Below are 23,791 nucleotides of genomic sequence, written 5' to 3' on the forward strand. Positions count from 1 at the left end.
ATTAGCCCTTTGTCAGATGAGTAGATTGCAAAAATTTTCTCCCATTCTGTAGGTTGCCTGTTCACTCTGATGGTAGTTTCTTTTGCTGTGCAGAAGCTCTTTAGTTTAATTAGATTCCATTTGTCAATTTTGGCTTTTGTTGCCATTGCTTTTGGTGTTTTAGACATGAAGTCCTTGCCCATGCCTATGTCCTGAATGGTACTGCCTAGGTTTTCTTCTAGGGTTTTTACGGTTTTAGGTCTAATATTTAAGTCTCTAATCCATCTTGAATTAATTTTCATATAAGGCGTAAGGAAAGGATCCAGTTTCAGCTTTCTACTTATGGCTAGTCAATTTTCCCAGCACCGTTTATTAAATAGGGAATCCTTTCCCCATTTCTTGTTTTTGTCAGGTTTGTCAAAGGTCAGATGGCTGTAGATGTGTGGTATTATTTCTGAGGGCTCTGTTCTGTTCCATTGGTCTATATCTCTGTTTTGGTACCAGTACCATGCTGTTTTGGTTACTGTAGCCTTGTAGTATAGTTTGAAGTCAGGTAGTGTGATGCCTCCAGCTTTGTTCTTTTGGCTTAGGATTGTCTTGGAAATGCGGGGTCTTTTTTGGTTCCGTATGAACTTTAAAGCAGTTTTTTTCCAATTCTGTGAAGAAACTCATTGGTAGCTTGATGGGGATGGCATTGAATCTATAAATTACCTTAGGCACTATGGCCATTTCCACAATATTGATTCTTCCTATCCATGAGCATGGTATGTTCTTCCATTTTTTTGTGTCCTCTTTGATTTCACTGAGCAGTGGTTTGTAGTTCTCCTTGAAGAGGTCCTTTACATCCCTTGTAAGTTGCATTCTTAGGTATTTTATTCTCTTTGAAGCTACTGTGAATGGGAGTTCATTCATGATTTGGCTCTCTGTTTGTCTGTTACTGGTGTATAAGAATGCTTGTGATTTTTGCACATTGATTTTGTATCCTGAGACTTTGCTGAAGTTGCTTATCAGCTTAAGGAGATTTTAGGCTGAAAAGATGGGGTTTTCTAAATATACAATCATGTCATCTGCAAACAGGGACAATTTGACTTCTTCTTTTCCTAACTGAATATCCTTTATTTCTTTCTCTTGCCTGATTGCCCTAGCCAGAACTTCCAACACTATGTTGAATAGGAGTGGTGAGAGAGGGCATCCCTGTCTTGTGTCAGTTTTCAAAGGGAATGCTTCCAGTTTTTGCCCATTCAGTATGATATTGGCTGTGGGTTTGTCATGAATAGCTCTTATTATTTTAAGATACGTTCCATCAATACCGAATTTATTGAGAGTTTTTTAGCATGAAGGGCTATTGAATTTTGTCAAAGGCCTTTTCTGCATCTATTGAGATAATCATGTGGTTTTTGTCTTTGGTTGTGTTTATATGCTGGATTACATTTATTGATTTGCATACGTTGAACCAGTCTTGCATCCCAGGGATGAAGCCCACTTAATCACGGTGGATAAGCTTTTTGATGTGCTGCTGGATTTGGTTTGCCAGTATTTTACTGAGGATTTTTGCATCAATGTTCATCAGGGATATTGGTCTAAAATTCTCTTTTTTTGTTGTATCTCTGCCAGGCTTTGGCCTCGTAAAATGAGTTAGGGAGGATTCCCTCTTTTTCTATTGATTGGAATGGTTTCAGAAGGAATGATACCAGCTCCTTCTTGTACCTTTGGTAGAATTCAGCTGTGAATCCGTCTGGTCCTGGACTTTTTAAAATTATTGCCTCAATTTCAGAGCCTGCTATTAGTCTATTCAGGGATTCAACTTCTTCCTGGTTTAATCTTGGGAGAGTGTAAGTGTCCAGGAAATTATCCATTTCTTCTGGGTTTCCTAGTTTATTTGCGTAGAGGTGTTTATAGAATTCTCTGATGGTAGTTTGTATTTCTGTGGGGTCGGTGGTGATATCCCTTTATCATTTTTTATTGAGTCTATTTGATTCTTCTCTCTTTTCTTCTTTATTAGTCTTGCCAGTGGTCTACCAATTTTGTTGATCTTTTCAAAAAACCAGCTCCTGGATTCATTGATTTTTTGGAGGGTTTTTTGTTTCTCTATCTCCTTCAGTTCTGCTCTGATCTTAGTTATTTCTTCCCTTCTGCTAGCTTTTGAATGTGTTTGCTCTTGCTTCTCTAGTTCTTTTAATTTTGATGTTAGGGCGTCAATTTTAGATCTTTCCTGCTTTTTCTTGTGGGCATTTAGTGCTATAAATTTCCCCCTACACACTCCTTTAAATGTGTCCCAGAGATTCTGGTATGTTGTATCTTTGTTCTCATTGGTTTAAAAGAGCATCTTTGGGCTGGGCGCGGTGGCTCAAGCCTGTAATCCCAGCACTTTGGGAGGCCGAGACGGGCGGATCACGAGGTCAGGAGATCGAGACCATCCTGGCTAACATGGTGAAACCCCGTCTCTACTAAAAAAAAAAAAAAATACAAAAAACTAGCCGGGTGAAGTGGCGGGCGCCTGTAGTCCCAGCTACTCGGGAGGCTGAGGCAGGAGAATGGCGTAAACCTGGGAGACGGAGCTTGCAATGAGCTGAGATCTGGTCACTGCACTCCAGCCTGGGTGACAGAGCAAGACTCTGTCTCAAAAAAAAAAAAAAAAAGAGCATCTTTATTTCTGCCTTCATTTCGTTATGTACCCAGTAGTCATTCAGGAGCAGGTTGTTCAGTTTCCATGTAGTTGAGCGGTTTTGATTGAGTTTCTTAGTCCTGAGTTCTAGTTTGATTGCACTGTGGTCTGAGACATTTTGTTATAATTTCCGTTCTTTTACATTTGCTGAGGAGTGCTTTACTTCCAACTATGTGGTCAATTTTGGAATAAGTGCGATGTGGTGCTGAGAAGAATGTATATTCTGTTGATTTGGGGTGGAGAGTTCTGTAGATGTCTATTAGGTCTGCTTGGTGCAGAGTTGAGTTCAATTCTTGGATATCCTTGTTAACTTTCTGTCTCATTGATCTGTCTAATGTTGACAGTGGGGTGTTAAAGTCTCCCATTATTATTGTATGGGAGTCTAAGTCTCTTTGTTAGTCTCTAAGGACTTGCTTTATGAATCTGGGTGCTCCTGTATTGGGTGCATATATATTTAGGATAGTTAGCTCTTCCTGATGAATTGATCCCTTCACCATTATGTAATGGCCTTCTTTGTCTCTTTTGATCTTTGATAGTTTAAAGTCTGTTTTATCAGAGACTAGGATTGCAACTCCTGCTTTTTTTTGTTTTCCATTTGCTTGATAGATCTTCCTCCATCCCTTTATTTTAAGCCTATGTGTGTCTCTGCATGTGAGATGGGTCTCCTGAATACAGCAAGGTGATGGGTCTTGACTCTTTATCCAATTTGCTAATCTGTGTCTTTTAATTGGACAATTTAGTCCATTTACATATAAGGTTAATATTGTTATGCGTGAACTTGATCCTGTCATTATTATATTAGCTGGTTATTTTGCTCATTAGTTGATGCAGTTTCTTCCTAGCATTGATGGACTTAACATTTTGGCATGTTTTTGCAATGGCTGGTACCAGTTGTTCCGTTCCATGTTTAGTGCTTCCTTCAGGAGCTCTTGTAGGGCAGGCTTGGTGGTGACAAAATCTCTAAGCATTTGCTTGTTTGTAAAGGATTTTATTTCTCCTTTACTTATGAAACATAGTTTGGCTGGACATGAAGTTCTGGGTTGAAAATTCTTTTCTTGCCCCCCCCTCTTTTCCTTTCTCCGCCATCATGGTGTGTTCTTGCCTCCACTTCTCGCCATGTCTTCTCACAAGACTTTCAGGATTAAGCGATTCCTGGCCAAGAAACAAAAGCAAAATTGTCCCATTCCCCAGTGGATTCAGATGAAAACTGGAAATAAAATAAGGTACAACTCCAAAAGGAGACATTGGAGAAGAACCAAGCTGAGTCTATAAGGAATTGCACATGAGATGGCACATATATTTGTGCTGTCTGAAGGTCACGATCACATTACCACATCAAACTGAAAATGTCACCACTCTCTGGAGAGTCCGACGTATTTTCCTCTCTGAATCTATTATGAATGCGTTGGTTGGCTGGGTTCAGTAATAAATATGTGAGGTCTTTCATTTCAAAAACAAAAGAAAAGAAAAGAAAATTCTTTTCTTTAAGAATGTTGAATATTGCCCCCCACTCTCTTCTGGCTTGTAGAGTTTCAGCCAAGAGATCTTCTGTTAGTCTGATGGGCTTCCCTTTGTGGGAAACCTGACCTTTCTCTCTGGCTGCCCTTAACATTTTTTCCTTCATTTCAACTTTGGTGAATCTGACAATTATGTGTCTTGGAGTTGCTCTTCTCAAGGAGTATCTTTGTGGTGTTCTCTGTATTTCCTGAATTTGAATGTTGGCCTGCCTTACTAGGTTGGGGAAGTTCTCCTGGATGATATCCTGCAGAGTGTTTTCCAACTTGGTTCCATTTTCCCCGTCACTTTCAGGCTCACCAGTCAGACGTAGATTTTGTCTTTTCACGTAATCCCATATTTCTTGGAAGCTTTCTTCATTTCTTTTTACTCTTTTTTCTCTGTACTTCTCTTCTCGCTTCATTTCATTCATTTGATCTTCAATCATTGATACTCTTTCTTCCAGTTGATCGAGTTGGTTACTGAAGCATGTGCATTTGTCACATAGTTCTCGTGTCATGGTTTTCATCTCTATCAGTTCTTTTATGGTTTTCTCTGCATTGATTATTCTAGTTATCCATTCATCCATTCTTTCTTCAAGGATTTTAGTTTCTTTGCGCTGGGTACGTAGTTCCTCCTTTAGCTCTGAGAAGTTTGATCGACTGAAGCCTTCTTCTCTCAACTCGTCAAAGTCATTCTCCATCCAGCTTTGTTCTATTGCTGGCGATGAGCTGCGTTCCTTTGGAGGGGGAGATGTGCTCTGATTTTTTGAATTTCCAGTTTTTCTGCACTGCTTTTTCCCCATCTTTGTGGTTTTATCTGCCTTTGGTCTTTGATGATGGTGATGTACTAATGGGGTTTTGGTGTGGATGTCCTGTTTGTTAGTTTTCCTTCTAACAGTCAGGACCCTCAGCTGCAGGTCTGTTGGAGTTTGCTTGAGGTCCACTCCAGACCCTGTTTGCCTGGGTATCAGCAGCGGAGGCTGCAGAAGATAGAATATTGCTGAACAGCGAGTGTTGCTGTCTGATTCTTGCTCTGGAAGCTTCATCTCAGAGGTGTACCCAGCCATGTGAGGTGTGAGGTGTCGGTCTGCACCTGGTGGAGGATGTCTCCCAGTTAGGCTACTCAGGGGTCAGGGACCGGCTAGAGCAGGCAGTCTGTCCATTCTCAGATCTCCACCTCCATGCTGGGAGAACCACTGCTCTCTTCAAAGCTGTCAGACAGGGACATTTACATCTGCAGAGGTTTCTGTTGCTTTTTGTTTAGCTATGCCCTGTCCCCAGAGGTGGAGTCTACAGAGGCAGGCAGGCCTCCTTGAGCTGCTGTGGGCTCCACCCAATTCCAGCTTCCTGGTGGCTTTGTTTACCTAGTTAAGCCTCAGCAATGGCAGGCACCCCTGCCCAGCCTCGCTGCCGCCTTGCAGTTAGATCTCAAACTGCTGTGCTAGCAATGAGGGAGGCTCCATGGGCGTGGGACCCTCCGGGCCAGGTATGGGATATAATCTCCCAGTGTGCCATTTGCTAAGATTCCTGGTAAAGCGCAGTATTAGGGTGGGAGTTACCCAATTTTCCAGGTGTTGTGTGTCTCAGTTTCCCTTGGCTAGGAAAAGGAATTCCCTTCCCCCTTATGCTTCCCAGGTGAGGCGATGCCTCGCCCTGCTTCAGCTCTCGCTAATCAGGCTGCACCCGCTGACAAGCACCAACTGTCAGACATGCCCCAGTGAGATGAACCCAGTACCTCAGTTGAAAATGCAGAAATCACCCATCTTCCGTGTCACTCACGCTGGGAGCTGGAGGTTGGAGCTGTTCCTATTCGGCCATCTTGGGCATCCCCCAATAAACAATTTTTGTATGGATTATTGATAAGGACAAAAATTCTCTAACTTTTTTTTTTGAGGCGGAGTCTTGCTCTGTCGCCTGGACTGGAGTGCAGTGGCCGGATCTCAGCTCACTGCAAGCTCCGCCTCCCGGGTTTACGCCATTCTCCTGCCTCAGCCTCCCGAGTAGCTGAGACTACAGGCGCCTGCCACCTCGCCCAGCTAGTTTTTGTATTTTTAGTAGAGACGGGGTTTCACCGTGTTAGCCAGGATGGTCTCTATCTCCTGACCTCGTGATCCGCCCGTCTCGGCCTCCCAAAGTGCTGGGATTACAGGCTTGAGCCACCGTGCCCGGCCAAAAATTCTCTAACTTAAGCTTCCTCTTCTTGTGCACTGGAACCCTTTCCAAAGCCATTTTAGAAACTGTGATAAACTTGAGGAAAGTCAGTTAATTTTCAAATTCATCTAGGTTGCACACAAGCATCACTGTTTTCTAGCACCTTTAGGATGATCCACAAACATTATGACGATGCAGACTCATGAGGAGGCCTTGTGCTCTGGACTGCTAATGTGTGCCACAGCCTCCTTTCTCATCACTTTACCAAAAAATGTGATTTGAAAAACATATGCAAATGTCTCCACTGAACTCCCACACCAATTCCTGAGAGCTAGTGAGGATTTTGGTGTCACTTTAGAAGTCACTCTATTTGTGAATAGCCCAGCAAGAAAATCAGGTCAAGCTATTAGGGAGATTCTATGGGAAGGTAGGTATCTACCTCAAGATTAATGATATTAAATAAAGGAAAAGCAGTTATTTTTGACATCTTGACCATCACTTTAGAGTCTGGTTCTTATTAGTTCCATTTCTTCCTTTTAAAAGGCTTATTTATTTATATATTTTTAACGGAAAATGTCAGGAAATTTGGAACAGAAACTTGCAGTAAAACACGTCCCCTGACCCTCTGATCTATCAATCTTTAAAATAAACAAGAATACAGAGAAGCCTGGAAGAAGGCGTTTCATGGTAGTTACCTGATGTTAGCCACCGTAATGGTCATTATCTAGCAACTGTTTTTTGGGAAATGGAGTAGAATGGAGAGAATAGGAAGGAAAGAGAATGCACATGAGTGAGTGACAGAGAGTATGAGAGAAAGAGGGGGGACTCAATAATTCATTGCTATAAATGCTTTAAAATCTTACAGGTGCCAAACACGACACCCTCGTTCATATTTTTTCTCCAATCATTCCATTTTGGAAGCTACATTATTCACAAATGAGACATTCAAGAAACACAAATTCTGAAATAAAAATGGGCACACCACCAGTGGAAAAGCAAACAAAAGCAGCTAATGTACTGTGGCTAAAAAAATTTTCAAACAAAGTGGCAGTAATTTACTGCCCTTGCTCTTAGCTAGACCCCATGAACATAATCAGAACCCCCAGGACTGATGGGAAAGTGTGATTTACAGTAAGTCTCAGGATAATTAAAAAAAAATGAAAAAGCAAATTGTGCATGAACATGAAAGCTGTATTTCTTCCGTTTTCAGCAATGGAATCAAATTTCCCGTCAGAATTTCAAGGTAAAACTTAGAAGTCTTCAAGAAGTAAATATGAGCCAACCAGCATCCCTACTTGGACATTGCTCCAGCTGCCTGAATGACGTAAGTAACATTTAGAGATGATAGTGATTAGAAAGACCCACACGACACCATCTGAATCATAGGAAAGAGATGGGTGGACCTGGGTTTGAGTCCTGGCTATGTCACTTGTTCTCACGTATCCTTGAGCAAATTATTTCACATCTCCAAGCTCTAGTAATACCTGTTGCTTCAGACTGTTATATGGATTAAATGAGATAAAGTATATAAAGCACTTAGGAAAGTGTTTGGTACACGCAAGTCTCAATAAATTTCGTTATACATTTTAAATACAAATAGTACATTTTGATAAATGAGAGTATACTTAAGGCACTTAGAACAGTACGTGGTGCACAGTGAAGTTCTATATAAGGGTTTGCCATTATTATTACTATATAGTAAAACCTCCATTAATCAGAATGTCTAGACAATGAGGTAACTAAGTTAACTTATTTTCATGCTCAAAACCTCTAAACCACTTCAAGTTTTTGAAAATCCTTTTAAAATGTATTAGTCTCTTTTCCAAGATTAGTAAGTATAATATGAAGTATCAACTTAAAACTTTTCCATGGGATCATGCATGGCTCCAGGAATACATATCAGAAGTCCTGGGTTCTAGTACCACTCTGTTACTTGTCAGCAGTGTAACTTTGAGCCTCAGTTTACTTGTCTGTGAAATAAAAGATCTGTTAAGCTTTTCTCCCAGTTTTGGTGACTATCAGCTGCAACCATGTATATGCAATTATTTTGAAAACAACAAAATTAAGGTGAATTAAAAATAGCATACGTTTGTTATTATCATTCTTTAGAATATGATATCCTGTTTCTGGGGATGCCTGTGCATGGGGATATGGAGATTACAGATTATACCAAGGATGTTGTGCTTTTTGAAAACTGTGGTAAAATACACATGACAAAATGTACAATTTTAATTATTTTTAAGTGTTTAGCTCAGCGGCATTAAATACAGTCACATTGTTATGTAACCATCACCACCATCCATCCCAAAACTTATTTCATCTTCTCAAACTGAAACCTCATGCCCACTAAAGACTAACTTTCCATTCTCCTTTCCTCCCAATCCCTGGCAACCACCATCTTACCTTCTGTCTATAAATTTCACTACTCTAGGTACCTCATATAAGTGGTGTCATACAGAATATTGCTTTTTTAAAAAGCCCCTTGTGTATTTTCTTACCTTTTCCATCTTTGACTTTAAAAGTTGAGTACAAAAAGCAATGGAAATTGAGAATTTCCTTTTGTGGGTCCTAAATCCTTGAGGCTTGCAATAGGACTGTGATTAAGAAGAAACGAACATACACTTCCATGACAGCATCCTCCAAGCTCTGATGGGGCCGACTGCTTGGTCTGATCTCCATTGCAATCTTAGGATACTTCTGAGAAGCTATAATGTTATAAGGCTATGCAGTGAGGACCAGGGGATAGAGTCTGGTACCACCTCTGCCACAAAGTACTCTTGATATTGTGTGAACCATTCTTTTCTTTGGGTCATGTCTGTTAAGTTTCAGGCACACTGGGCTACATTATTCCAAAGTAGTGTCAACTTGATATTCAAGTGTTTTGATGGCATTTATTCCTTGCAAGACACTGCAAAATACAATTCTCTTCCTCCCCCAATCTCCATCCAGGAACAACATATTTTGTATAATGAAAATGGAAGAGGAGGAAGATACCTGTGATATTTTTCCTAGGAAAAGAAATCAGGGGTCAATATTGAACTGGTTTTGGATGTTACTGGCTGTCGATTCAGTGTTGTCATCTTTCTTCTGAACAGAAAAAAAAAAAAGAGTTTCATAGCACGTGCCAAAATGTTATACTGCATGCGCATGCACACACACAAACACACACACACACACACATACAAGCAAAAACTGTGATCGAATTCAAGGCTATGCCTTCACAAGAAAAAAAAAGAAATGATGCATTAAACCATCTGAATTTAGAAGACAGAGATACATGATCATTTTTAAGTTATCTCTGAAGTCACATCAAAGTGTACACCAGCTCCAGGATTCTAAGATCCAATTCTGTTGAGTAGAAAAAGCAATATGGTCAAATATAAGATGCCATAGACAAAAAGGGTTATTATGTATTTGGAATGAACAACTATCCTTAACATTCATAAACTTCCCAACTGGGATCCATTTGTATGAAGAGACTCTTCTGGTCTGATAAGAGCCTGGCTTTGGGAAAAAGAACAAGATGACCCAAATTCTTTTGGGGTAGACACTTTCACACATGAATCATCCAAGAAAAATGGCAGCTACATCAGAACATTGGCTGCCTGCCCCAGAAGCTGACCGTGGGGCGCTCAGGCTGCTGGGACCCACCTTCAGCATGGAATGTACTCAGGACAGCAAAGCTAAGTACCTCATCCATCTGACTTCTACAGTTGTGGACAACTCATGCATATCACCATTTTCTTCCCCAGATAGGGTAGCCCTTGGTTGAAAAATATAGCCTCTACTGGTCAGAACCAAGTCAATTTTGTTAATTTTGATTTTTCCAAGCTCTGTCCTCCAAACAGCTTCATAAATACTAACTGATAGAAGCTGGACCTGGTGGCTCATGCCTATAATCCCAGCATTTTGGGAGGCAGAGGTGGGCGGGGGAGGGGGTCGCTTGAGCCCAGGAGTTCAAGACCAGCCTTGGAAACATGACAAAACTCCGTCTTTACAGAAATTAGCCAGGCATGGTGGTGAGTGCCTGGAATCCCAGCTACTCAGGAGGCTGAAGTGGGAAGTTCAATTGAGTCCAGAAAGTTGAGGCTGCAGTGAGCTGTGATCATGTCACTGCACTCCAGCCTGGGCGAAGAGTGAGATCCTGTCTCAAAACACACACACACACACACACACACACACACCCCTAATTCACTGGACCAACATACATGAAACAATGTAAAAATAATTTGTAATAATCTTAATACAAGTTTTCTAATATATATTACCCACAAAGGGATAGGAGAAGTTAGGTTTTATAGGTCTATTTCCATTAAATCCATGTCAGGGATGGAGAATTCCTGAGTCAGAAGACTTTAGAGATGAAAGAAAACTAAAATATTAGTTATACCAACACCCCCAGAGCATTCTCGATATAGCATTCCTGAAAACTGGTCATGCAGTTGGCTTCAATTCCTCTAGAGAAAGGGAGATTACTTCTCCATGAAGGAATGGGTGAAGGAGGTAGGCTACATGATCTTATATCAGATCTTTAGACTTTTTGGAAATTTGGTTTTCTCATCTATAAAAGATGGGAACTATTTTATAAGACTATGTGGAAGTGGAAATTGTAAAGCAGCAGTTTAGCAATGGATTATCAATGAGTGTTAGTTTCCTTCACCTTTTTGTTATTTATTAAAAAGTTCTTCCACATACTGGGCAGAAATGTGCTTCTTTGTAACTTTTACCTGGTGGTCTCAGTCTAAACTCCTCAAGCAACATTTTTATGTCTTCTGTAAGGCATCACTTCCAACACCTGGAGATAGGCACAAGCATTTCTCTTATCTAGCCTAAACCCACCCAATTGCCTCTATCATTCTTCAGAGCTAATGAAAAACTCAAGTCATAAATGTTATGGAGTCCCAATAAAACTGGGAGCATATTAAGGCAGAGTCCCTAACTTTAAGGAGCTTAAGTATATAATGTAGTTTGGGTAAAATCGGGGCTCAATCAAAATACATTCAAAGGATCATTATTGAGCAGGAGAAAGGGCAACTAAATTTGACTGGAAAACCAGACAAGGCTTCATGGGAAACGACATTTGAGTTGGGTAATGAATAACTGGAAAGATTTTAAAAGACAGAAAGCTTATGCTGGGAAAACAGCATAAGCAAAACCATGGAGAAATGAAAATATATGTGATGTTTTAAGAAAGGTACAACGGACTGAACTGTGTTCCTCCAAAATTTATATTGGAGTTAGGGTTGAAGCCCTAACCCCAATGTGACTGTATTTGGAGACAGGGCTTTCAGGAGGTAACATTAAATGAGGGAATAAGGTTGGGGCCCAAATCTGGTAAGATTAGTGGTCTCATAAAAATATAAGAGACCTCTCTCTGTGTCAATCTGTCTCTCTCTGCCATGTAAGGGTACAGCAAGAAGGCAGTGGCCATCTGCAAGGCAGAAAGAGAGCCCTCATCAGAGACTGATCCCTGCTGGACCTTGATCTTGGACTTTCCAGCCTCCAGAACTGTAATACATTTCTGTTGTTTAAGTCACACAGTGTGTGGTATTTTGTTATGACAGCCCTAGCAGACTAATACAAAGGGCAATTACAGAGCAGAATCAATGGGTAAAAACCAAGCAGAGAGTTGGAGGGTATATTGATCAATGGGGTAAAATAAGAAAATGTAAATGGTCAGGCTTAGGAGACAGAGAAACCAATGTTCAAATCTGTTTTGCTGCTTTATTAATTGCATGACCTTAGGTTACTCAACCTCTCTGAGCTCAGATTTCTTCTTTGTTAATGGTAGAAGGAGATAATATATGTAAGGTACCATTCACAGGTATGATTCACAGGTACTATTCACAGGATGATGATTTAAGTACCTTCCACCTAGCACATAAGAGTGATATAGGATGTTCAATGATCTGAATACATCTTAAAAATTCCTCTAGAGTTTGCTTAGGCAGCAGAACAATACAGGGAAGATTAGCATGGCCCCTGGGCAAAGATGACAGGCAAATTCATGAAGTGTTCCATATTTTTAAAAGAATGAATAAGACTTAGCACAACAGGGGTATTATAGTCAATAATAATTTAACTATACAGTTTTAAATAACTAAAAGAGTATAACTGGATTATTTGCAACACAAAGGATAAATGTTTGAGGGAATAGATAACCAATTTTCCATGATGTGATTATTATACATTGCACACCTGTACCAAAACATCTCAAATACCCCATAAATACATATACCTACTATGTATCCAAAAAAAATTTTTAAGTCCTCTTACAATGGTGCATATTCTTTCTTCTTAGCATTTCTGGATGGCAATTGCCTCTTCTAGAATGTCAAGAACAAAAATCTAATTGTGAATGAGAAAACACTGCTTTCAGAAAAACAGAAGCAACTATGAGAGAATACGCATGCAATATTGGCATTCATGTGGGCTAGAGAGGAGATGTGGGTCACGGCCAGATGTATCCTTGATCTGCTTCCTATTTAGCAAACACCCATGCATTCTGTAATACCCAACTCAAATGTCACCTCCACAAAGTCTTATCCCAAACTTCCCCAAACCTATTATGTGCCCAATTCATTTGATCTGTTTCTTCCACTAGACTGTGAGCATCTTGAGGACAGACGCATATTACTTATTTATGCACCTATCACAGTATGTGGCACATAGCTCAATGAATGCTTGTTGAGTGAATTAATGCGGCAAAATGGGAATGCTGACTTTGAAGTTCAGAGGAACAGGAAGATGCTGAAATCAGTGAAAAGAATTTTTTAAAAAAATCTAAACTATGTACATTTTTAAGAGAAGAGAGGCAGTTCTCCACACTGGCAATAAGACAAGGTATAATCATGATAGAGGCTCTGTCTCCATCCTTTTCCTGCCAACAGCCATATCAATGTCTTAGATAAGAACTAAATTAAGGCCAGGCACAGTGGCTCATGCCTGTAATCCTAGCACTTTGGGAGGCCGAGGCAGGCAGATCATGAGGTCAGGAGATCGAGACCATCCTAGCCAACGTGGTGAAACACCATCTCTACTAAAAATACAAAAATTAGCTGGGTGTGGTGGCAGGTGCCTGTAATCCTAGATTCTCAGGAGGCTGAGGCAGGAGAATCGCTTGAACCTGGGAGGCAGAGATTGCAGTGAGCTGAGATCAAGCCACTGCACTCCAGGCTGACAACAGAGCGAGACTCCGTCAAAAACAAAACAAAACACTAAATTAATATAATACACAAAGTTGGGATGTTATGAATATGCAAAATGATAGCATCAAATAATGTGACAAATCTAAGACGCTGAAATATAACAGGAATAGCTTATAGTGAGTGCTGGGACACAAAACACCGATTATACAATGAGAGATGAGAATTAAACAGTGAATATGAGAAAAGGGAGATGCAAGTGAATGGTAAAAACTGCAAGAAAGTCACAGGAGATTTAGTTAACTGTCGCTGATTAAAAGTCAACAATAAGTTAATAAGTTGATGTTACTGAGCAGCAGATAATTTAGGTCAAGAAATAAAAGCATAAAATGAATTAGCAGGAAAAAAAAGTGCAAAATGAAGTAGCAGAACAAAGGATTGTCTGCTCACTCCAGGAGACCACCTTTTATGAGGGAAGGATCTGGAAAACAAGGTAGGAAGGGGATAATGAAATGAATGGAAACTTTAGTCAGAGAAAGAAGAGATTCTCTGGGCAATAACATCATAATGAAAACGCACTATCAGAGCTCTGCATGATCTCCTGTAATTCTCAAAGCAACCTCTAGGTGTCCACATACCAGGTCCTCTACCTAAAAACAGACAAGGTCTGAAAGGTTATCTGTCATTTTATCCAAAGTTCAAAGCAACACTGGAACTAATGAGGACACAACTATGTAACAACAGGTTTCATAACAGATTGTTGGTATTAACATATTATGACATTGATTGTGAGTCTTCTTGCTTCTTTTCAAAGTATTTACAATTTTATCTAGAAATATTGATATGGTTGGGGTCCTCACCAAAATCTCATCTGGAATTGTAATCCCCATAATCCCCATGTGTTGAGGGAGGGAACTGGTGGCAGGTGATTGGATCATGGGAGCGGTTCCCCATGCTGTTCTCCTGATAGTAAAGGAGTTCTCATGAGATCTCATGGTTTTATAAGTGTTTGACAGTTTCCCGTTCACACACTCTCTCTCACCTGCCGCCATGTAAGACATGCCTGCTTCCCCTTCAGCCATGACTGTAAATTTTCTGAGGCCTTCCCAGCCATGTGGAACCGTGAGTCAATTAAACCTCCTTTCTTTATAAATTACCCAGTCTAGGGAAGTTCTTTATAGCAGCATGAAAATGGACTAGTACAGATATATTTTGGTTTTCTTTATTAAGCATAAATTATGCTACAAGATACTGCTTTGAATAAAGTGTACACAGTTTAGAAGCATAGAACTAAAGGAAAACTTGAGTCATAATCAAGTCTAAAATGACCACACATAACTGCTAAATAAAATAGCATTGATGCCCCCTTGCTCCAGCATTTAGCTTTGTCTGTCTCAAAGTTAGAATGTGTAGTAATAGTAATTTTTGAATCCCCATTTTATAGATGATAAAACTATAGCTCAAAGTGATTAAGTAATTTACCCAAAGCCATACAGCTACTGAGTATAAGATTAGAAACTCAGGCCAATCTTACTGCAAAGTCCAGAGAATAGCCCCCAGTCACTTTCTGAGCAGAAGAGGGAATAAAACACAGAAGAGTGAGACTGAAGACCAGTTGGCTCAACATAAGAAAGACCTACCTAATTTTAGAGTTTCTCAAAAAGCAGAATAGGTTATTCTTGTGTAATGTCACGTAAGAAAGTGTTGAGCTAGAAGGAACCACCACTTTAAAAAAATTATTTCCATAGGTTTTGGGGGAACATGTGGTGTTTGGTTAGATGAGTAAGTGCTTTAGTGGTGATTTGGGATATTTTGGTCTTTTATCCCTCACCCTCCTCCCACCCTTTCCCCCAAGTCTCCAAAGTCCATTGTATCATTCTCATGCCTTTGCATCCTCATAGCTTAGCTCCCACTTATGAGTGAGAACATACGATGTTTAGTTTTCCATTCCTGAGTTACTTCACTTTGAATAACAGTCCCCAGTTTCATCCAGGTTGCTTCAAATGCCATCAATTCATTCCTTTTTACGGCTGAGAAGTATTCCATCATATATATATATATATATATACACACACACACACATATATACGCATATATACACATATGTATATATGTGTGTATATATGCATATATATATGCATATATATGTGTGTGTGTGTGTGTATATATATATCACAATTTCTTTATCTACTCATTGATTGATGGGCATTTGGGCTGGTTCCACATTTTTTTGCAATAGCAAATTGTGCCGCTATAAACATGTGTGTGTAAGTATCTTTTTCGTATAATGACTTCTTTTCCTCTGGGTAATGGGATTGCTGGATCAAATGGTAGTTCTACTTTTAGTTCTTTAAGGAATCTCCATGCTGTTTTTTCCACAGTGGTTGTACTAGTTTATATTCCTACCATTAGCATAGAAGTGAGGAACCACCACTTATGAGGCTTCTGGAAGACAGGAATCACATATTAGCCAGGAGCCCACATTATACGACTTCTAGAGGTCACTCAACTTGGAGATTCCCTGAGTCTAGGTCATGGAGAAAAGTTGTCTCTGGCACCTGAATAATCTGCTGCCCTTTCAAATTGAGAAATATTGCTCAATTTGATTCAGACTGAAAAGGAAGTGATTACTTATAACACCTTCAAGAAAATATAAGTGACTGTTTTGATCATCTTGGAGAATGGAAGACTTTTGTAAGCATGAGACCAAAGTCAAGGATTGATATATTCAATTTCATAAAAATAAAATTTTTCCATGTTAAAATATACATGCAAATAAAATTAAAAGTTAAACTAGAAAAAATGCAGATTTCAAATAAAAGATAAGTATCTTAATAGTAGAATGAGAAAAAGAAATGAATGTTAGAGAAAAACTGACTACTAAACATAAAAAATTCAACCTTAGTTATCAAAGAAATGAAATTTAAAATAACAATGACATACCATTTTTTCCTTTTAAAATTGACAATGACCAAGAAAATGACAATATGTACTTTGAGTGAATGTAAATGGTAGAATAGGACATTCTCCTGCACTGTTACTAGGATGTAAATATGCAGAGAGATATAAGAGAACACTGTGTAGTTGGTACCTTCATGAGGCCAGGTACTGTCCTGGACCCTTTAAGGCATCTTTCATCACCCTGCTATTTATAATAACACAAAGCTAGAATAATTCTAACTTTTCAACAATAGGTGATAATAGGTTTCAATAAATCAATGGAACACATTTGTGGTTTTTTTTTTTTTTTTTGATGGAGTCTCGCTCTGTCCCCCAGGCTGGAGTGCAGTGGTGCAATCTTGGTTCACTGCAACCTCCGTCTCCCAGGTTCCAGTGATTCTCCTGCCTCAGCCTCCCAAATAGCTGGGATTACAGGTGTGCACCACTGTGCCCAACTAATTTTTGTACTTTTAGTAGAGACGGGGTTTCACCATGTTGGCCAGGTTGGTCTTGAAATCCTGACCTTAGGCAATCCATTTGCCTCAGCTTCTCAAAGTGCTGGGATTAAAGGCATGAGCCACTGCACCCAGCCCACATTTGTATTAGTTCATTTTCATGCTGTTACAAAGAACTACCTAAGACTGGGTAATTTATAAAGAAAAGAGATTTAATTGACTCACAATTCCACATGGCTGGGAAAACCTCAGGAAACTTAGAATCACGGCAGAAGGTGAAGGAGAAGCAAGCACTTTCTTTGCAAGGTGACAGGAGAGAAAGAGAGAGAGGAACTGCCACACACTTTTAAACCAACAGAACTCATGAGAACTCACTCACTATCACAAGAACAGCATGGGGAAAACCGCGCCCATGATCCAATCACCTTCCACCAGGTCCCTCCCTTGACACATGTGGATTACGATTTGGATTACAATTCAAGATAAGATTTGGGTGGGGACGTAGAACCAAAGCATATCAACATTTAATATGGCCAATAAAAATGATGTTAAAATATTTAATGACACAGAAAGATGTTTGTGAAATTGTTTCTGAGGGACAAATGTTGTTTACCAAAGAGAATGGCTCATATGATTCCATTTCAGTAAATACACCTGTAAAAATATATGCATTAAAAAGACTAAAAGAGTATCTGTCAGCAGTAACATAATTTTGGCTTCATTTTATTTTCTAGGTTTTCTACAATAAACAAATATATTTAGATATTGCAAGAGCTAGTTTTTTGTTTTGTTTTGTTTTTAAAGGAAGAAAATGATTTAAGGATAAGGGCAATAAATGGTACAGGGCTATATGAGTTTTACAATTTTTATGTCTTTTACTTATATTTTATCTGACTATAACAGTATAGGATATTTATTAAAGAAAATGTAAAAATCAAAGAAAAAATACAAATAAGAAAACCCACCTAAGGGTAATCAAGAATATCCCCTTCCAGAAGGGATATCCTACCAGCAAAAAGCCTTCTAAGCCCATTCCTTCTTTCCTCCCTATACACACAGATTATTATTTTGGAAATAAATAGTCACTGAGACATGGACCCGGTAGCCAGGAAAGCCTGGATTTGAATTCTGGCTCTGCCATACACTAGCTGCATCACTTTACCTTGAACTTGTTTTCCTGCCTATAAAATGGACATAATAGTATCTACCTTGCAGCAATTTTATGGCACATTAAATGGTGCTCAGGAAGTGTCAGGTATAATGGTACTTCCCACACAGGGATTTACTAACTCCACCAGAAAGTGAGGTTCACGAGAGAGGAATTTTGTATTTTCGCCTCTGTATCAGCACAGTGCCTGCCACACAGCTGGCACTCAATAAATACCTGTTGAATGAATAAGTGAATGTAACTTTTTTTTTTTTTTTTTTTTTTTGAGACAGAGTCTCGGTCTGTTGCCCAAGCTGGAGTGCAGTGGCGCGGCCTCGGCTCACTGCAAGCTTCGCCTCCCGAGTTCATGTCATTCTCCTGCCTCAGTCTTCTGAGTAGCTGGGACTACAGGCGCCCGCCACCGTGCCTGGCTAATTCTTTTGTATTTTTAGTAGAGACGGGGTTTCACCTTGTTAGCCAAGATGGTTTTGATCTCCTGACCTTGTGATCCGCCTGCCTCGGCCTCCCAAAGTGTTGAGATTACAGGCGTGAGTCACCGTGCCCGGCCGTGAATGTAACTATTGAGGACGTTGGGGTTGAAATGAAAGTCCTAGGAAGGATCTTTGGGAAGAATTCAGGTCTCTGAGTTCAGAAGACAAGTAAAGACCATGGATAGAAAAATCTTGTAGGTCAGTTTTAATTCTATACAACCACAGTCCAATGGCCAGAGTTCGTTAGGTCTGACTTTGGGCCCACAGATAATGAAATCATTTGCTGAAAATGGTCAGAAAATAAGTTATTTGCAGCAATTGGGGTAGAGGCTAGGAGGTCTCTGAGGTATGTGGGGATTTGAACTTCCTAAGCTGCTAGACCAGCTAAGGCTTGGGGCATTTTTTTTTTTTTTTTTTTTTTACTTTTCTTAAAGCAAATAAGCATTTGACAGAATAAACCCAGACAAAGAGATACTTAAGCTTGAAGCCTTGACTGAAACTTCCCTGAAGTAATATAGCTTGGAATCTAAAGAGATGATTAGTGAGCTTCTCATGACCCTACAGGAAATCTTGCTTGGTACAGGAACGCAACATTTTCAAACTTTGTCTAAAAGAAGTTTCCACACACTCCACTGCCTCATAATAATGTCTGCAATGGGTTGCAGAGCTTGCTCTCTGCTGAATTCTTTACTGTCTTTCTTCTTTTGTGGGTCTTTATCCCCAAATAATCTGTTGGGACCAACTTCTACAAGCTCAGGAGGGCTAAAGTGGAGCTGTAAGCCCTCAAACCCTCAGTAAACAGGCCAGAGGGAATGAAGAGCTGACCTCTACCTCAGCCATTAGCTGGGCCTACTTAGAATGGATCTGATCTTATATTCCAGGCTAAGTCTTATTTTTTTCATTCGTCTCCTTTGCAGCACCTATCACTGCTGGAATTCAATGATTTTCAGTATGTCTGTGTATGTGAAAATACTTGTTTAAAGTTTTTCTCTTCCACTAAATTGTAGAGTATCCAAAGGGAAGAATGTTTCTGCCTTTTTCATTATTGTATCTTCAGCCAGTATAGGCCTTGTCCGTGGTAGGCACTGAATAAACATTGCTTGAATAAATGAATCCAAGACATTTTATTACAAAGTTCAATTCAGCTTAGAGGCAATATCATATATTGGTGAAGAACATGGGTTTGAGTTCTGGGTTCACTGCTTTGTGACTTAAGGCAAGTTGCTTAAATTTCTCTTAGTTTTCTGATGTTCCTTTAACAAATTATCACAAATTTCGTGGCTTAAAGCAACAGAAATTTATTCTTTCACATTTCTGGAGGCTAGAAGTACAAAATCCAGTAGAGCCACACTCTTTCTGAGGGCCCTGGAGTGGAATTCATTCCTTGTCTCTTAGTTTCTGAGGGCAGCCCTGGCATTCTTGAGCTTGTGGCTTCATCACTGTGATCTCTGCTTTCATTTTCACATTGCTTTCTCCTCTGTGGGTCTGTCTGAAATCTCCCTCTGTCTCTGTCTTAAAAGGACACTTGTAGGCATTTAGGTTTCTGGGGATAATGCCGGATGATCTCATCTCAAGATCCTTAATTTAATTACATGTGCAAAACCCCTTTTCCAAATAAAGAAAAATTCACAGGTTCCAGAGTTTAGGGCATGGACACATCTTTGCAGGAAGGAGGTCACTATTCAAAATGTGACTTTTCTCTAAGGCTCAGTTGTTCATCTGTAAATCTGTCACAGTATCTCAAAATTATGAGGATTAAATGTGACAATCCATGTAAGTCACTTAACATGGTTCTTGGCATATCATAAGCCCTCAAGAGATGGTATCTATTAATAATTGGTATTATTTCATGAGAAACAGAGGTGTTACTCCCGATGTCCACAAGGAAAAAGTGATGAAGTTACGCCAACACATTCAGATATTTTAAAAATATATCAACGTCACTATCAATCTACCCTTCTCTGTATTTATTTTATGAGTGCTGGGGCTTGTGCTCAGCTGTCTCACATATGTCATTACATTCTGTACTTACAACAACCCTTGAAGGCTGGTATTCTCCCCATTTTACAGATGGGGAAAAAAAAATCCAGACCTTAATATTCAAGAATCTGGAGTCAGCCACAGAGCTTAAATATAAACCAAGGACTTCTCACTCCAAGTCCAGGTCTTTTCTACATTACCTCAGAAAATTGAGGACAGAAATTGACAAAGTGCCAAGCACCTATACTTGTATTAATCACTTGTCAGAATATTATGAAGAGTCAAACTACAGGGCAGGTTAGCCTAGAAAACTCTAAAGCAGTGTTTCTCAAACTTTGTTGCATACTAGAGTCACCTGGAGACCTTTTAAACCTCTCAAATCACAGGCTACACACAAAACCAATAAAATAAGAATGTGGGGAGGAGGAGAACAGACCCAGGCATTAGTAATTTTTAAAATTCCCCAGGTGATACCAATTACAGCTGAGGTTAAGAATTACTGCTCTATCAATGGTCCTCTTTAGTGGTCATCAGAGTCACCTGGAAGATGGTAACAATAGAGGGGAATAGGGTCTAGCCTGATTCAACGAACCCGGGTCTCTCCAAGTGATTCTAACGCCCACCAAAGCTTGAGGACAGCTACTCTGAAGTACTTTTCAGCTCCCATATTCTGATTTTCAACAGTCATTCATTTCTCTCTTTAGTCAAACAACTGCACTAGATGCTGGAGAGATAAGGATGAATAAAGAAGACATGACTTCTGACCTCAAGAAGTTCACAGCTTGACACGCTGTTCTTTTCTCTCTCAAAGCCCTCTCCACACTGCTTTTCCTGGTCAACCTCTGTTTGAATTGGAGACACATGAGGGCCTTACTTGAAATGATGAAGATCTTCAATATTTCTTGCATGAGGAAAGAAGAAGAATGGGGAGAAGAAGAGGAAGAACATACTCGCAAATAAGCATCACCTGGTGTGGGGAGGCACACGGTGTGATCACCAGTGGGAGAAGGTGGAGTCAGGGAAGGCTTCTTGGAAGTGGTGAAGTCTGAGCTGGGTCTTTAACAATGACAAAAGGTTGGGGGAGGGTATGCTCATCAGACCAAATGGTAAGGTTTGTGCAGATGCTTGAAGTAGGATAAGGAACAATGAACAGTTTGGTTTTAGAGCACAACAAGCAAAGGTGGAGAAGAAGCAGGAAACTGAGGGAGGAGCCCCATGGTAAAGCACTTTATACGATCTCCCTTTCCCCTCCCTTTAGCCAAGCAGACCCTGAAGTCCCAGCAAGTCTTTAGATAAGGTTAGCCAAAGCTGTGGGCCCAGGGCTAGAAAAGACTTCCCTGATCCCTGTGAGCAGGACAACAGTCCATAGGTTTCTGGAAGTACCTTGAGGCCAAACTCTAAAGCCATTTTTGAAGTGGGTGCAACAGGAGGAGATAGGCTTAAATCCAAACTAAAAGACACACAGGCAAGGAAAAGGCAGCCTGGGAAAAAGCCAGACACACTTTCTTTGTGACTGCCTTATTATTTATGAGTCCAAAAATGTGCCTTGTCTTAGCCAAGAATTACTGAAAATGGTACCAAGGGAGTCAGGAATCTGAGACCCAAGATAGAAGGTAGATAAGCTCTCTCCTCATTCTAAATGGTAACAACAGGAGCACAAACACTTCCAAGCTTGATCGGTTGCTCACCTGCCGGGGCTGGGGCAGCGGTTGCTGGGAGGATGGAGGTGGGGTTCTGTGTTGCTCAGGCAGCCATCTGCAGAGCACCCCCAGGGCCTTGTTCCTCTAGGCTGAATGCCCCACTAACAGCACAGATGGGGAGATAAGGAATGATGGGTGGGCTTGGGTGCCAAGACCTGGAATAACTGGCTGGAAAGACTCCTGCATGGTGAGGAAGACCCTTCTGCTCCATTGATGACTGGATGACAGGGGAGGCTGATGGCAAATCTCTCCCCTTTGAGCAGGTTTTGAAGAATCAAGATGGACCATAAAGGGTCATTTTCCCTCTATTTCCGGATAGAATTCCATATCCCTTATCTTGCCGGTGCCTTTCCCTAACATGAATGGACTTGTCAAGTAAAGAGGATTAATACCGGTCCGAGAGAGAGAGAGCTGCTTGGCTGAAGGGGAGCTGATTTCCATGTCACATACTTCTATGCTGGGTGTAAGCAAAGGGAATAAGAGCTGGTTGCCAGCAAAGGGATACAGGAGATATACAGCAGGCAAGGAGCTCCCCGCATATATCCAAATCCCTACTCTCCTATCAGGAAGGTGTTCCTGGCTGAGTGTGGTGGCTCATGCTTATAATCCCAGCACTTTGGGAGGCTAAGGGGGCAGATTGCTTGAGCCTAAAAGTTCGAGACAAGCCTGGGAAACATAGTGAGACCCTGTCTCTAAATACAAAAATTGGCTGGACATGGTGAGGTGCACCTGTGGTCCCAGCACCTTGGGAGGCTGAAGTGGGAGGATTGCTTAAGACTGACAGATGGAGGCTGCAGTGAGCCATGATCACATCACTGGACTCCAGCCTGGGTGATAGAACGATCTTGTCTCAAAAGAAAAAAAAATCCCTACGTGTTTTTCGGCTTTTAACCCACAATATTTTTCTCCACAGATGAGAAATGACTCCAGATATTGCTTGTCTCTAATCCCATTAGTGGTCAATTTGTAATCTAGTTATAATAGTGATCAGACTATAATCAGTAATGATAATCCCTCTCACATAAAATCTTTATATATTTTAAAGCATTATATACACACACACACCCCAACAAAATCAGTGTTTAGAAACATTTCTTTTTATAAAAAGTAGTTCCTAGAATTTTAAAGCTGGAATGGATATGAGAGCATTTCTTTATGCTGCAAGGAGGAAACACAGGTTACATTTACCTAAGGTTCCAGCGATCGTTTCCTGAGAGCAGCATTATCTAATAGAAATACATTGTAAACCAAAAATGTGAGATGTGTAATTTTAAACTGTCTAGTAGCCACATTAAAAAGGATCAGGTACTACAAATTAACGTTAATGTATTTTACTAACTCAGTATATGAAAATATCATTTCAACATGTAATCAAAGTAAAAATTATTAGTAAGGTATTTTCTTTTTTATATTAAGGCCTTGAGATACAGTGTGTTTTACACTGATGCTACCCTTCACTTTGGACTGGCCACATTTCACATTCTCAATAGACACAGGTGGGTAGTGGCTACTATACTGGGTCACGCAGCATTGGAGTCTCATAATGGGTAATGCAGCCAGAACAAGGATTGATGCCTCCCTTTCAACAGGTGAAAACCCCGAGGCCCGGAGCTTAAATAGGTCATTGACCTGGTGATGGAGC

The 23,791-nt window shown here is 40.2% G+C and overlaps 1 protein-coding gene and 1 non-coding gene across 2 annotated transcripts in view; one reads left to right on the forward strand and one right to left on the reverse strand.

Annotated features, from left to right (window-relative positions):
* ROR1 (receptor tyrosine kinase like orphan receptor 1) overlaps window positions 1-23,791 on the reverse strand; it is a 411,963-nt gene that overhangs the window by 144,909 nt on the left and 243,263 nt on the right. The gene's annotated exons all lie outside the window — the stretch shown is intronic.
* Window positions 12,216-12,318, forward strand: LOC111541581. The gene has a single exon (XR_002731310.1). It is a non-coding gene; the product is annotated as a U6 spliceosomal RNA (small nuclear RNA).

This window comes from Piliocolobus tephrosceles, chromosome 1 (assembly GCF_002776525.5).
Source record: "Piliocolobus tephrosceles isolate RC106 chromosome 1, ASM277652v3, whole genome shotgun sequence".
Classification (NCBI taxonomy): Eukaryota; Metazoa; Chordata; class Mammalia; order Primates; family Cercopithecidae; genus Piliocolobus; species Piliocolobus tephrosceles.